Source organism: Cyprinus carpio, chromosome A15 (genome assembly GCF_018340385.1).
Source record: "Cyprinus carpio isolate SPL01 chromosome A15, ASM1834038v1, whole genome shotgun sequence".
Classification (NCBI taxonomy): domain Eukaryota; kingdom Metazoa; phylum Chordata; class Actinopteri; order Cypriniformes; family Cyprinidae; genus Cyprinus; species Cyprinus carpio.
In genome coordinates, this window is record NC_056586.1 from 29,180,401 (window position 1) to 29,193,612 (window position 13,212).

The window sequence follows — 13,212 nt, forward strand, 5'->3', positions numbered from 1 at the left end:
CGGTGGCATTGGACGGCCCTCGGCGGACGGCACGACACTCCTCCGCCGCCCGGTTTCCACAAATCCCTTCATTCAACTGGAATGTTTTCTTTTATTCTATCTAGACGGTAAGGTTAGTGACTGTAATTCCGAGAATTCTTCAGAAAGAACACAAGGAATGGCCTTCTTCAGCTGTCATAATAGCAACTCTTGCGTTATCAGAACAGGGTGTTCAACACACCACCGTTTCCGTTTATAAAACGTTTTACACCATTTTGTCGGGGCTGAAAGCAGCCCTGCTACACAATTTAGTTTAATAATAATAAAATTAATTTGAAAATATTATAATGTTGTGAAATCTATAATATAAAAAGTATTTTTTTATAGGGATTTTTGATAGGATTTTAAGATATTGCGTCATCAGGCAGGCGTGGCCTATTTGATAATTTGCATAGGTCAACGATCATGCGCAGATTGGGAGGAAAGCCGTTTGCTAAAATTGCTTCAAATACTTCTCCGAGATCATAATGGGTGTTTTTCATATTATTCATACTGTTACAACTTAAGGTAACCTTTCCGCGATCGCGGGTGTTTCGTGTCAAATTACATTCATACTGTTAAAATTACATTAACACTGTTATAACTTCAGATCCCTGTCCTGATCTCAGGTGTTTCATGTCAGATTACATTAATACAGTTATATTCAGATCCATGTCCAGATCTCAGGTGTTTCATGTCAAATTAAATTAATACAGTTATATCTTCAGATCCCTGTCCTGATCTCAGGTGTTTCATGTCAAATTACATTAATACAGTTATATTCAGATCCCTGTCCTGATCTCAGGTGTTTCATGTAAAATTACATAAATACAGTTATATTCAGATCCCTGTCCTGATCTCAGGTGTTTCATTTCAGATTACATTAATACAGTTATATTCAGATCTCTGTCCTGATCTCAGGTGTTTCATGTCAAATTACATTAATACAGTTATAACTTCAGATACCGGTCCAGCTTTTTTAATGTTATATGTTTACTATTCAGTTATGGTATACCCATTACACTTCAGTAAGGTTAGACTTCACATCCATTCTATCATGAGTTCTATCACACAAGACAAGTCTGCAGTTAAACCTAAGATTTTATTAATCTCAGAACTATTCATAATTACATCCTAAATTGAATTTACACAAAGAACATAAGATGTCTGATGTGTTATCTCCCAAACCATAATTTTCCTGAAGACTGGAATGTCACACTATAGAGAAAGAGATAGATGAATCAACAGAATAATAACGTTTTAGGATTAAAAGGTGTGAACAATAGCACTGTTGTACCTGTCTGAATGTGAGTGGCTTTCCTTGAGAAAGGAAGTCTGCATATTTACAGACAAAAACTCCACAGTCATTGCCATTCACATGTTTAGGAATTGCCTAAACACAATTTTAAGCAGAAAATGTAGTCTTAAAATGACACTTAAATCAGAGAAGATCCATATAATTAATTATATGGTGTCATACATTAGTTCTCATTCGGCCGATGGTCCACCTGGAAGCCTCCAAGATGCATCCTTTCTTGACCATGTGCTCATCTGTGAGGTACTTTCTGTTAAGTAAAACAGAAGATGCATATCCAGATATTCAAAGATGAATGATCAAACCACAGAATAACAGCAAAAATAAGGAGACACAACAACATGTGACAGATATCATCATGTCTCTGACCCATTGAGTCATAGCACTGTATGGTCTGGGATTTGAAATCAATTACCTGGTGGTTAGAAGCAATTTAGGCAAGTAAAAGACAAACTGAAAATCATAAATATTTTTTTTTACACTTTTCAAAAACATGTAAATATTAAAACAATGCATCCTAACTTATAAATGAATTTTAAAGTGAAACAGTTAATGTAATGCAAAAGTGTAAAAGCTAATATTTAACTGTGAAACCCTTGCAATCAATTAGAGGAGTGAGTCTGTGACCCATAGACATCACCAGACTCTTGGTTTCACACTTTGAAATACTTTGCCAGGTATTTAATACAGCCATTTTCAACTGTGCTTGTTTTGGAGAGTTTCTGCCTTTAGCGTCCTCCTCAACTGGTGAAATGCTTGTTCAATAGGATTTAAATCTGGAGACTGACTTGGAATGTCCTGAAAAAGATAGATACCACTGGCAAGCTTCAGCAACCGACAACGACCAGGTCAGCTGAGAAGATCAACAGCACTTGATGACAGACAAATGACAAGGGCTGTGAAAAAAAACTAATGGTCAGAAAAATCACCTAAAACAAGCAACTGTTAAAAATTGCTGTATCAAAGGCCTGGAAAAGTGTGAAACCAAGAGTTTGGTGATGTCTATGGGTCACAGACTCAGTCCTGTGAATGCTTGCAAGGGATTCAAAATTAAATATTAGCTTTAACACACTTTTACATTTACTTTAAGTTAAACCATCCCAATTCTTATGCTCACATTGGGCAGAGGGATGAAACTGCTGAAAAGTGCTGTACTACTTAGTTGGTAAAGTATTTTGTGATTTTGTGACAGGTGATAAAACAATTTTGTCCTTACTGTTCCAATACTTATGGAGGGCATTGTATATAAATTTGTTGAATGACAGCAGAAACCCCATTTCCCCACATTAAAAAAAAAAAAAAAAAAAAAAAAAAATATATATATATATATATATATAATAATATATATATATATATATATATATATATAAATTGTATGCTCAAATGATAGAAATTAGTTATGTAGACAAATATAAACTGTGCAAATATATGAATTTCTTACTTTTTAAAGGCACACTATATCTTTTTTTTTTTTTTACAACATTTATATAATTGTTGAGTACACCATGAACACATCTTCCAAACCATGTTTTTTGTCTTTTGCCCTGAATCAGTACAGTACACCTGTATTCTTTTAAGTGTTTACTTATTCATATTATACTATTTTTAGATCAAGTTAGACACCAATTGTTATGGAGTAGCTCCCGCTAGATGCATAACATTTTATTACCCACTAGAGTGGCAAAAATTACAAAGTGTACCTTTAAACATTTTTGGCACTAAATGGTTAGTTTACTCAAAAATGAAAATTCTGTTATTTACTCACCCTCCACACGGGAATTCATAATCAGTGTGGTGAACAAAATGTGTAGCAATACATACCAAATCATCTGCTGTGGTTGTCTTCTTGTAGTTCTTTCCATGCTGACAAGCATATATCACCCTTCTTTTCACAGAGAGTGGGACATGTTCTGAATAGTCTTCCACTTTCCACAGACATCGTGGTGTCACCTTCTGTTTTTTGTGACTGTCATCAGACCTGTTATGAGGAAAAATACAATTAAAAGAATAAATTAAAGAAAAACAGAAAATTATGGGACAGACACAGCATGAATAAATAAATGTATTGCTCACTGTAAGTTAATGCTTTAACTGTTAAATGAAATTAAATGAGACCTTATTGTAAAGTGTTACCCTCTGCTACCTATTGTATTATTACACTGCCTATTTCTCTATACAGAGAATTATACTATATTTGTTGTAATGTGTTTTAAACATGCAGTAAATATATGGACTGTTAAATTACCAAACTGTGTAAGATGTGCCTGATGCACGCTTGTGACTTTCCAGTAATAATAAAATATGTTCGCAATGGATTCAGGCCCAGGGGCGTGTCTAGAGCATTTTAAATGGGGTGGCCAGTCTGGGGCACTGGCTCAAAAGAGGTTGGAGGGGGGGACATCTGCATATTTATGTGGGATTCACTCTCGAAGTAGCAGTGATTGACACAATGATGACCAAAGCAATAGACGGGAGAAAATATGTGAAAATGCGCATTAAGACTAGAGCACCCTCACTAATTTTAGAAGCACCATCAGTGATTATTTCTGGAACCTGGTTAATACGCTTTTATTGCAAAACTATATACAAAAACAACAAAATACAAATGCACTTAATAAAACAATTGAATAAATGCATATTTATAAGTTAAGCACTTAACTAAAATAAGAAGGCTATTAATAAAATAAATAACTAAGGCTGACTATAATCAGCTTGCTTCCATTTAATGAGATAAGGCTACTCCTCATCTGATTTAAAAAAAGGCGCTTCTAGTATTCAGTGATGCAAGAACGTTTGAGCATACACGTAATCTTTGAGCAAAAGCAGAGCCAATTCATAAAAGAACTATGTATATTTAAAAGCACACATCCAGTTTTGTGTGAGTGAAGGAAATCCACTTGCGAGTGGAGATTCGTGCTTGCGCATTACATGGATCACGTAACATGCGCTCTCGATATGTCAAATAGGGGGCACCTGGGGTGGCCAGCCAAATTTCAGGGGGGGGCGGTGCCACCCCTGGCCACCACGTAGACAGGCCTCTGTACAGGCCTATTTATGAAGTTGACTTTATTTGGTATCAGAACTAATATGGTGGTATTTAGCCTAGGCTATTTCGTAATGTCATTAAAGCGTTTAAATTGGCAATCACTTTTGATAATTAAAATCTGGCAAACAATCTGGCTCTAAATGGCTAAGATCTATAAATGGGTAAGCATGGTGGTGTCCAGTAAGCGACCAACTATGGCAGCGATCCAACGTGTCCTTGTATTGAATCAAAGACGGCGGTGGCCGCAGAGCCGTTTAGTCCATGTCATTTTTTTTATTCGGCAAAACTTAAGCCCTTTTGACATTTTGCCTGACGTGCTATATTAAAAAAAAATCGCCTCCCAAGACAACTCATTATGGAGCTGCTGGACCTTCTCAGACCTTGCCAGGCCAGGCTAACGCGGCGGAATTTTGCTTTAAGCCCTGAAGTCCAGCTGCTTGCAGCGCTAAGGTTTTTTGCTACATGGGAGCTTCATCGAGGTCGTGGGAGAGGGCTACGGTCTAAGCAAGACCTCGGTGTGGAGGTGCGTCCTCACTGTCACCAACGCCCTTCTGCGCCATGCAGGGGAATTCTGATTGTAAAGTACCTTCTTTTTTTCCTCATGTTTTGGGGAACAAGAAAAAGCTATAAAAATGCTCTATAATAGCCTTGGTCAAAATAGCTAGAAGTCACATGAAGTCTTGACTTAATTTTTTTTTTTTTTTTAAAGTGCTTTGTGCTTTCTTATTTATTTATTTATTGATGCCATGGTACATGTAAGCTCCACGCACTCGCTCCAAGAAAGGTATCCGGTGCTGGCTGAAGGTTTCCTGCGTGCAGCGCATAGAGTTATTCAATTTAGGTTAAACTCAAATCTGACTCTATTTAATGATCTAATCTGACTCCATTTTAGTATCTAATCTGACTCCATTTAAGCATGACCACGGATTTAGGTTGAAAGGCAAATTGGTTGTTTGTCTGTCTCTAATTATTATTATTCTCACATTTGATTATTCTATTTATTCTTTAATATTATTGTACTCGTTCATTCGGGTACTCGTTCATTCGGGTGCTCATGTCTCTAACAAGAATACAACGTAATCTACTAGAGTCAATAATTACAGAGTAAAACGGAATAAAATCAAATATAACAATTTATTATTAGTCAGATAAATATGTATTCTGCCAATTACAAACATATCAAATCATATCAATACAAAACATCAAATTCTCAAAGATGAATCTAAAAGTAAAATATGCATACCTGACCTTAGAAAGTGAAGACACACACCACACTACAGGCTTTCTGGCTACAGAATCACCCTGATCCTCTTGCAACATTTCTTTAAGTATCTCAGACCAAGACAAACATCCTCCGAGATAGAGACAGGAACTAGCACTTGGAATTTGCATTGACTCAGATCCCAAACCCGGGTGGTTTCCAACTCAATGGGAACAGAAGGTAATTTACATGAAGGACCCTGGGAAAGGGCACTCCCATTACAGTAAGCAAAATATCTCTTAACTCTTAGGATCTGTATTATCTTTTAGTCTACTTTTGTAAGATTGAGACCATTGTACCAGTTGCACTGAGACATTTCAAATGATACCAGACATGACTGTTAGTTTACTTGCATTGACATTTTCATGTAATCATTTTGAGCAGATTGAGTAGAAGGAAACATGGGTGAAGGGGTTTAAAATGAAACAAATGGCCAGAGGGGAAGGAGGTCTCCTGCACATCCACTCTGTGGGATATCTCGAAGATGCCCGTGCATGTTTGTATTGTCTGTTTCTCAGGAGATCAAAGTATCTGAGTTTCTTTTATCCTTACAGTACAAAAAATATATATATTGGTTGATTAATTAAGGCATCTTTACATAGACAAGTTAAGGCTGTTCTGTGCCTGCTCAAAATTGGGTATCGACAATGCTGCATAAAAACCAGGCTTAATTATGCCTGCTCTGATCCACCTCAGCACCTAGCATTAAATCATACAGTTGTAATTGCTTTGTGAATGCATCTATGACACCTCTGAGCAGCATTGAACAGTCTGTGAAGACACTTAAAGCATCTTTACACAGCTGAGTTAAGGCTGCTCTGAGGCTGCTCAAAATTCTGGGTAAAGATGTAATGCCTGATTAAATAATGCCAGCCCACCTGACCAGCCACTAGCACCAAGCCATATGGTTATCACAGCTGTGTAAATACATTTATGCCACCTCTGAGCAGCATTAAGCAGTCTGTGTAAAGACACGGCAATTACAATTGTTTACTTTTGATACTAGGGGCTGAAGTGGGACTGATCAGGCATAATTTAGTCTGAATTTTGAACAGGCTCAGAGCAGCCTCATCTCAACTGTGTAAAGACATCTTTAGTTCTACTTCAGAAGAGCTTCTCTGGTACCTTTGCAGTGTAATTTTTGCCAGAATTACACTTGTTGATGTAGGGTGGTTTGCCTTTTAGCAATTTCATTATCCAGACGAAATATTTGTAATGCCTTTGTCATCAGAGTATGGGGAAGGAGAGGACTCAATCCTGCTGAGTCAGCGGATGAAGAAGCTTAGAGCAGACTGTCTGACTGCTTTCTTTAAGCCCATCCTTCCTTTGTTCACAAACAGTTCATATATTTTCATTTATTAAAAATTAAAGAAATAACATTTTGTACATTGAAGTGCTTCTAATTACTCTTAAACAGCAATGTTTACAAGTATTTTGAGACCAAACAAAGCATAAAAGAAGTTCAGTTGAAAAAAATCATTTGCCACTAGTGAATCTTACAAAAACCTATGGACTATTTGTTGTACTATAAATAGCAGTATACATGGACATATTGTTAGTTTAGTGTTATGTCTTTAGTCTTAGTAGTATTTATTAATATTTAAATCTACCTTTATTTTTATATTTTCAGTAAAAATTTAAAATATTTTTAATTAAGCTTTAATTATTTTTTTTAAGTCAACTTTATTTTAGTCAGTTTCCAAGGCATCATTTATAACTTCATCTAATATTTATATTTTATTTCAGATTGATTTCAGTTATAGAATTATAATTTTTAGTTTTATCCAACAACACTTGGGCAGAATTTGGACAGATATGTGTACTGAATTATCACAACGAATTACTCGTTGATGTAGGGGATTTTGCCTTTTAGCAATGACATTATTTAAAAGGAAAAAAGAAATGCAGCATTAGATGCATTTATCAGTTAAACGTCCTGATAAACTATGACACTATAAGCAATCATGAGTTAAACCTTTTTAATGCCTTTTTCATCAGAGTAAAGTTTATTGTAAGCATATTAGTGTCTGTTTCCTGATGGGGAAGGAGAGGACTCAATCCTTCTGAGTCAGCGGATGAAGAAGCTTAGAGCAGACTGTCTGACTGCTTTCTTTAAACTCATCCTTCCTTTGTTCACATACAGTTCATATATTTTCATTGATTAAAAAATAAAGAAATAACCTTTTGTACATTGAAGTGCTTCTAATTACTCTTTAATTACTTAGTATTTTCATTATTTAATACTACAGAGAAATATATGGCAATCTCTTCTCTTTGGCAGGTTTAGGATCCAGCTTCACCATACTAGCGTAAAGTAGTGCAATTTTCTCAGTCATGCTGAGTGGAGTCTGAGGCACTTCGGGGCCAACGCAAGATGATGCCAGGACCAGACCAGCCACAATCAACAATCTAAAGCCCAAATCTGAGTTGTGTTGTGTTAACCTGGAGATGGAGTGCACCATCAGTTGTATATTCCTACAGTGGGTGGATTTTATCAACACACACTCATGTTGAAACATCGCTTTTGTGTTGAAATCATTTTTACACATCCTTTAGAAGAAATTCTGTCATCATTTACCCTTGTGCAACCAGTATGACTTTTCTTCTGTGAAACACTATTTCTCAGTAAAATGATTATTGTCCACACAATGAGTCAATAGGATCAAATTTGGTCAAAGAAAGTCAAATAGGTTTGGAAGGTAAATGAGGACAGAGGTTTGGTTTTCGATTGAACTATCCCTTTAAGTCATTCAAAACCTATTTTCAGTCTTTTGTGGAGCACTAAGAGGAATATAAACTGCTTATATAGAATATAAAGGAGTCCTTATGACATAAGTCTTCTGAAGTCAAACAAAAATTATGTATAATGAAATTTAAGACCCTAACAACTGATAATCACTGTAAAATCCTGTAAAGAACCTTGAATCCTCTAAAACTCCAGTGGGATGATAAAAGTCGCTACAGTGACATCTCCCTTATATGGTTTTGCTAAGAAACGCAAAAAAATCGAAAAAATGTTGACATTTGTCATCATCTTTAATGTTCTTTTCCAGATTCTCCCTCAAAGCGATAATCGCCCCGATTCAACAGGTGGCAACTCCCTTCCTTTGCCGGACATTATGCCAAACTAGGCTTAATATTATATATATGCGATAATCGCCCCGATTCAACAGGTGGAAGGTTTGTTAGTTTGAGTGTCGGGCCGGCAGGAATTGTGGGGTGGGGGGAGTGCATGTACAGTTCTCTCTCCACCTTCAATACCATGACTTAGGTGCCCTTGAGCAAGGCATCGAACCCCCCAACTGCTCCCCGGGCGCAGCAGCATAAAAATGGCTTGCCCACAGCCCTGCTCGGGTGTGGTTCACAGTGTGTGTGTGTGTGTGTTCCTCATGTGGAAGAGAGCACTTCGGATGGGTTAAATGCAGAGCACGAATTCTGAGTATGGGTCACCATACTTGGCTGAATGCACGTCACTTTCTTTTTTTTTTTTATTCAACAGGTGGCAACTCCCTTCCTTTGCCGGACATTATGCCAAACTAGGCTTCCAAACCAAGTGTGTCCATTCGGCGCCACAAGTGCACCACGAATTTGCCTACTGAGGCTGAGCTGGTGCTGATGAGGCGCTGCTCTTTACGGGAGCCAAACATTCGGCCATGTTGCCACCATGCTCTTAGCGTTCCCAACATGGCAAGTCCAAGCACAAGCCCTCTGTGCAGCACCCCATCCCGCAGTGCTCTCTGCACACCTGTACAGGACATAGAGTGCAGTCCTAAAGCACGCGACAAGCTAATAGAGAACGAGAATGCGCAGACTCTACTTTTCCACCGGAGCTTTGTGAACTTTGTGCCGTTACATCTCCAAAGATTCTCCAAAGAAGGTCATTCAACACACCATCGATTCCAGCAGTCCATTCTGGGAGCTTGGGCCGCAGCAGCTCCGGAAGCAACAGTTTGAGATTATTGTCATCTTGGAGGGCATTGTGGAAGTAACAGGTGTGTTCACAATCATAGCCCACTTTACCTGTTGACCCAATTACCCAAATGTCTTGCCATGACAAGCCAATATGGCATTTAAAAAAAAAAAACTATGAATGCAAGAAAGCAGGAAACATTATTAGTTGGTATATTTTATCCCCTTTGAGAAGTGGGGAGTCTGAAACCAAACAAAGCATAAAAGTAATATAGATAAAAGTAAAAGTAAGCAGAAGTCTCCAAACTCATCCTTTCTAATCATCCTACTACTTGTCCGCTTGATCCTATTCCATCTCATCTCCTTTAAGCCATTTCTTCTGCAGTTGTACCTGCACTCACTCACATCATTAACACATCCCTTCATACAGGTGTTTTCCCCTCATCATTTAGACAGGCTCGTATAACTCCACTACTTAAGAAACCCACCCTCAACCCATCTCTTTTAGAGAACTACAGACCAGTTTCCCTTCTTCCTTTCATTGCAAAAACACTTGAACGAGCTGTATTCAACCAAGTCTCTACCTTTCTCACACAGAACAACCTCCTTGACAGCAACCAATCTGGCTTCAGAAGTGGACATTCAACTGAGACTGCCTTGCTCTCAGTTGTTGAAGCCCTAAGTCTGGCAAGAGCGGAATCCAAATCTTCAATACTTATCTTGCTTGATCTATCTGCTGCATTTGACACGGTTAACCACCAGATCCTCCTGTCAACCCTACTGACAAAGGGCATCTCAGGAACTGCACTCCAGTGGTTTGAGTCTTACCTATCAGATAGGTCCTTCAAAGAATCTAGGAGAGGTGAGGTGTCCAAGTCGCAACATCTAACTACTGGGGTACCTCGGGGCTCAGTTCTTGGACCACTTCTCTTCTCTGTCTACATGGCATCATTAGGTTCTGTCATTCAGAAACATGCCTTTTCATACCATTGCTATGCTGATGACACTCAACTCTACCTCTCATTCCATCCTGATGATCCATCGGTAGCTGCTCGCATCTCAGCTTGTCTAACAGACATTTCTTGCTGGATGAAGGACCATCACCTTCAACTCAACCTTGCCAAGACAGAACTGCTTGTGGTTCCAGCAGACCCATCGTTTCATCACAATTTCACCATCAAGTTAGGCACATCAACCATAACTCCTTCAAAAACAGCCAGAAACCTTGGAGTTATGATTGATGATCAGCTAACTTTCTCAGACCACATTGTTAAAACTGTCCGGTCCTGCAGATTTATTCAACATTAAGAAGATCAGGCCCTTTCTTTCCGAACATGCGGCACAACTCCTTGTTCAAGCTCTTGTTCTGTCCAGGCTAGACTATTGCAACGCTCTCTTGGCAGTTCTTCCAGCCAGTTCTATCAAACCTTTACAATTTATCGAGAACGCGGCAGCAAGATTAATTTTGAATGATGATAAATTTGTGCAAGTGTAGGATATGTTTTTATTTTTGCACTGGCTACCAATAGCTGCTCGCATAAAATTCAAGGCATTGATGTTTGCTTACAAAACCACCACTGGCTCTGCACCCCTTTACCATAAATTCATTACTTCAGACTTATGTGCCCTCTAGAAGCTTGCGTTCTGCAAGTGAACGTCGCTTGATTGTGCCATCCCAAAGAAGCACAAAGTCACTTTTACGGACTTTTAAATTAAATGTTCCCTCCTGGTGGAATGACCTGCCCAACTCAATCCGAGCAGCTGAGTCCTTAGCCATCTTCAAGAATCAGGTTAAAACACATCTTTTCCATCTTTATTTGACCCTCTAACTGTTGCACTCACTATTCTAATTCTATTTTAAAAAAAACTAACTACCTTTCTAATCTTTTTGTATTCTATCTATTTTCTTTTCATTTATTATACAATTATAAAAAAGACCTCTAACATTAGCGTGCTCTATTCTTTTTCTATTCTATCTGTTTTCTTTTTATTTATTATATTATTTAAAAGCCCTTTAAATAATTGCTCTTTTGTTGTTTTTGATTGCTTCCATTGTCCTCATTTGTAAGTCGCTTTGGATAAAAGCGTCTGCTAAATGACTAAATGTAAATGTAAATGTAAAAGAAGTTCGATTGAAAAAATAATTCGCCACCAGTGAAAAACCTGCCAAGAACTTAGTATTTGTTGTACTATAAATACCAGTGTACATGGACATATTGTTATTTTAGTGTTATGTGTAAACTCTTATAGTATTCATTAATATTTAAATGTACCTTTATTTTTATATTTTTCAGTAAATATTTATATATATTTTTAATTAAGCTTTAATTATTTTTTTTTTTTACGTCAGCTTTATTTAGTTTCCAAGGCATCATTTCTAACTTCATCTAATAATTATATTTTATTTTAGATTGATTCCAGTTGCAGAATTAATTTTTTTAGTTTTATCCAACAACACTGATATCAATGAAAACTAACTAACGAAATAACTAAAGGTCAATAGGAATGAGAATTTGGGCAGATATGTGTGCTGAATTATCATGAGAGTACTGTTAATTAAAAAATAAATAAAACTAAATTAAAAATAAACTACAGAAGTGGAGAAACAGCGCCAGTTTAAGATCAATGCGATTTGTTAAAGCATAGCGCCATCTTGTGGACGTAATGATTTCTTAGATCGTTTGGCAACTTTATTTTGACAGGAATGATGTGCAAAGTGAAGACCTCCTACATCGAGACGGAGATCGAGTGTGGAGCCCGTTTTGAGCCGTGCATAACACTTGAGAAAGGGGCGTTTCGAGTCGACCTGAAGCGCTTCCACAGCACATATCCGGTGCCTCTTCCGCCGTGCAGCGCGCAGGAACAGCATCACCTGCAGACCCTCCCAATGGGAGCGGAGCTCCAGGAATCTCTCAAAGACGGTGCTGACTGGAAATTGGTGGAAGACGACCAAGAAGACAACATTGTGAACCCACCAGGAGCATGCACTTTCACTATCCACAACATTCAGGAGGAGCGAGTGTCAGAAGTCAGCGAATGCGAATCTCTTTAGTTGTTGTGAGTGCGATACTGACGGTGCCCTTTCTCAGCGGTTCGGGTTTCGGAAGTATTGTTCCCATTTGTTTTCGCTTTAGGCATGTCCAAAAATCTTAAGTAGCCTGAAGAATTCTGAATATAGATACTGGATCGGTTGTGTCATTTAGCCTACTTTTTGAGCGTGTGCGACCACTGCAGAGGTTGTTTTCCCCTCTCTCGTGTTTCTGTGGGAACGCCGTCTTTTGGAATACGCAACATTTCGAATCGGACCAGGTTTTTAAACACTACGCATCGTACATTTGCCAACTTTGTAAGTGGTTACAGAGAAACAGAGCATCACACACTAAACGAAACCATACATTAAATAAGATACACTAAACCGTGTTGTTAGGAGAGGCATCAACTGTTAAAAATGTTTAATATGCTCTAAGTAGGAATCATAGTCTGAAGCTAAAAAAAAGCCCGTCTGTGAAAATTATCATTTGCTTTTCGTTAACTCGTCAAGACTAAAAAAAAAAAAAAAAAAAAAAAAAAAAAAAAAAAACAGTTACTGGCGATTTTTTTTAATACAGACGCTGAATGTGCATTTATTTAATAATTATTCTTATGGACTAACGTTATATAACC

At 37.7% G+C, this 13,212-nt stretch overlaps 3 long non-coding RNA genes across 6 annotated transcripts in view; 2 read left to right on the top strand and 1 right to left on the bottom strand.

The window, feature by feature from the left end:
* Nucleotides 1–9,238, top strand: LOC122147765. Of its 2 annotated transcripts, none has more exons than XR_006161839.1 (4): nt 1–112; nt 7,922–8,120; nt 8,694–8,730; nt 9,140–9,238. It is a non-coding gene; the product is annotated as an uncharacterized LOC122147765 (long non-coding RNA). The 2 variants fall into 2 exon arrangements; XR_006161838.1 differs by having other exon boundaries at nt 47–107.
* Nucleotides 1,102–7,924, bottom strand: LOC109070755. Of its 2 annotated transcripts, none has more exons than XR_006161835.1 (5): nt 5,623–7,924; nt 3,155–3,311; nt 1,499–1,583; nt 1,316–1,411; nt 1,102–1,236 (listed from the first exon to the last, which is right to left on the bottom strand). It is a non-coding gene; the product is annotated as an uncharacterized LOC109070755 (long non-coding RNA). The 2 variants fall into 2 exon arrangements; XR_006161834.1 differs by having other exon boundaries at nt 5,628–7,224.
* LOC122147764 overlaps nt 9,238–13,212 on the top strand; it is a 5,211-nt gene continuing 1,236 nt past the window's right edge. Inside the window, exons 1-2 of one of the 2 annotated variants that reach the window (XR_006161836.1) lie at nt 9,238–9,632; nt 12,252–12,606. This is a non-coding gene — a long non-coding RNA (uncharacterized LOC122147764). Of the gene's footprint in view, nt 9,633–10,349; nt 10,412–12,251; nt 12,607–13,212 lie in introns of those variants that run through there. The other variant, XR_006161837.1, reaches the window with a different exon arrangement.